The sequence below is a fragment of the Thalia democratica genome, chromosome 5 (genome assembly GCF_965202585.1).
Source record: "Thalia democratica chromosome 5, ktThaDemo2.hap1.1, whole genome shotgun sequence".
NCBI lineage: Eukaryota > Metazoa > Chordata > Thaliacea > Salpida > Salpidae > Thalia > Thalia democratica.
Window position 1 is genome coordinate 47,707,304 of NC_139169.1, and position 2,186 is coordinate 47,709,489.

Sequence of the window (2,186 nt, forward strand, 5' to 3'; positions counted from 1 at the left end):
AACTGTTAGTAAATAAACTCAGCTAATTAGTTAGTACAAGTTTAAGATTCTAGAAGATAGCTTTTTTTTTTATAATTGTCAAGTATTGTGAAATAAAATAATTAAATATAAAAATATTTTTTTTTGTAAAAAGTTATAAAAAAACAACTGTTCGATGGAATTTTTCAAAAACTGTAAGATCAACTAATAATATATAAATTTTTATAAAAGTTTTACATTTTTAATGTTTCAATTAAGTTTTAGGCTAGAATTGGTAGCCTTCTACAAGTAAAGTGCCAGTTTTCCTTAGAAAAAATTATTTGCTGTACTGCATTTTACAAGAAAATCTTTGATAGTTGTAGTACCAATAAAAATAACACTACTCTAAAAATAAAAAGGCAATACTTAAAAAAAAAGTCTAATTGTAAGGTGTTTCTACATAAACATTTTTTTATTATTTTTAAAAAGATGTTCTTAGTTGAAAAGTACCTCGCAGACCGAAGTTTACCGATCCTAGTTTTCTCGATCTAGACATTTAAATTTCTATCCTTCAAACAACTTGATGTAAATGGATTATTTGTTACACTTTTCTACTAATTTATTTAACTTGTTTTTCTGTAAAAACTTAAAATTTTATTTAAAAAACATTTAAAGCCTCATTGTTTTTTATTTATTTGATAACTTAGGGAGTCTATGCACGATAAAAACAATCAATGTATTTTACAAAGGACAGGCAAGCGGACATTTACTATTTGGTGATTAGAAAATCAAATCAAGTGTTATTCATAGTTAAAAATATTTGGACTTTTTGTTTGAAAAACTCATTTTGCTTGTATTTTAAGAGTTTCGTAAGCTGATGTGTGATCTTTTTTTTGTTTTATAATTTTAAAATTATCCAGAAACTTCCACAACTTTACGTCAGAAATAAGACCGGATTAGTCTACACATTAAAACATACTTTTTAACTACTTTTATTTCATCTGGTTTTGAGTTTTTAAAAAGTATGATTAATAGTTAGAAAAGTCAAAGTTTTGATATATTTCTTATTTTAGCTCGTTAATTTTTTTTTACAAATCTCGAAAAAGTGTTTTTCAACAATATATTAAATGTATATTAAGGGTTTTAAAAGTCAAAGCTAACCTATTTTTCCCCGGCTAGAGCACATACAGTAAGAAAGCTAAAACTAAATTTTAAGTTGTCTCGATGGAGATATGTCTTTTTTAAGCCTATTAACCCTTTTTTTTTTGAAACATATCTTTTTTTAGTTATAAAAAATTTTCTAAAAATTTGAATTTTTCAAGAACTTTTCTGAAAACCACTAAGTAATATTTTTTATATGTTTAAAAAAAAGTAATTTAAGTACTTTTAACCAGATTATACATGAAATTTTGATACAAGTTATGATATTTTTTTTTATTATTTTAAACTAAGATCTACCGCATCCGGATATTTTGAAAATTGGGATCTGGATCCTAAATATTTTAAGATCTATGTAGTGTCAATAGAGAACAAACTTACAAAAATTATTAATTTGATACCAATAGGTGAAAAAAATGTTAAATCATATATTTTGTTAAAAAAGAAACACAATGTTACTGTTACTATTTTATTACTAACACTAGCAAAAAAAATTAAACGTCGTACAAACAAAAGAAATTTTTTTTTAAACTATACGAGATCTCAGTTTAAATTTTAAGACATGATTTCAAGCTACTTATAAGATTTTTTTACCTTGTATGATGAAAAAAATTGAGTTTTTAATTGATCATAAAAAACGAGCTTTAATAAGCTTTTCATGTGATAAACTTAAATTAAATTTTTTTATTAAAAAGTTCGAATTAAAAGATGAAGTTAACATCTTTGACAACTGTTTAGATATACAAAAGTATGCAATTTAGTTAATAACATTTACTCATTTTCACGATTTTAAGCTAAAAAGAAACCCATTCTTAGTTTTCAAACATAAAATGAAGAAAAAAAAGTTGCCAGTATTTGGATGCAATCGACTTTGCTTTGGCTCGTATAAATTACCAGCTTCAGAAAAATAACCTTTCAGAATAAATAGAAGATGGAAATGTCGAAAGATACTTCTTTGCAAACCTGTCGAGATATGGTTTTTTTTTGACTCCCACCAAGACTTCAGCTTATCTGTCAAATTAAATTTTCTTCATAAAAAGTAACCTAAATGTCTGTTTCAATCTCTTGAT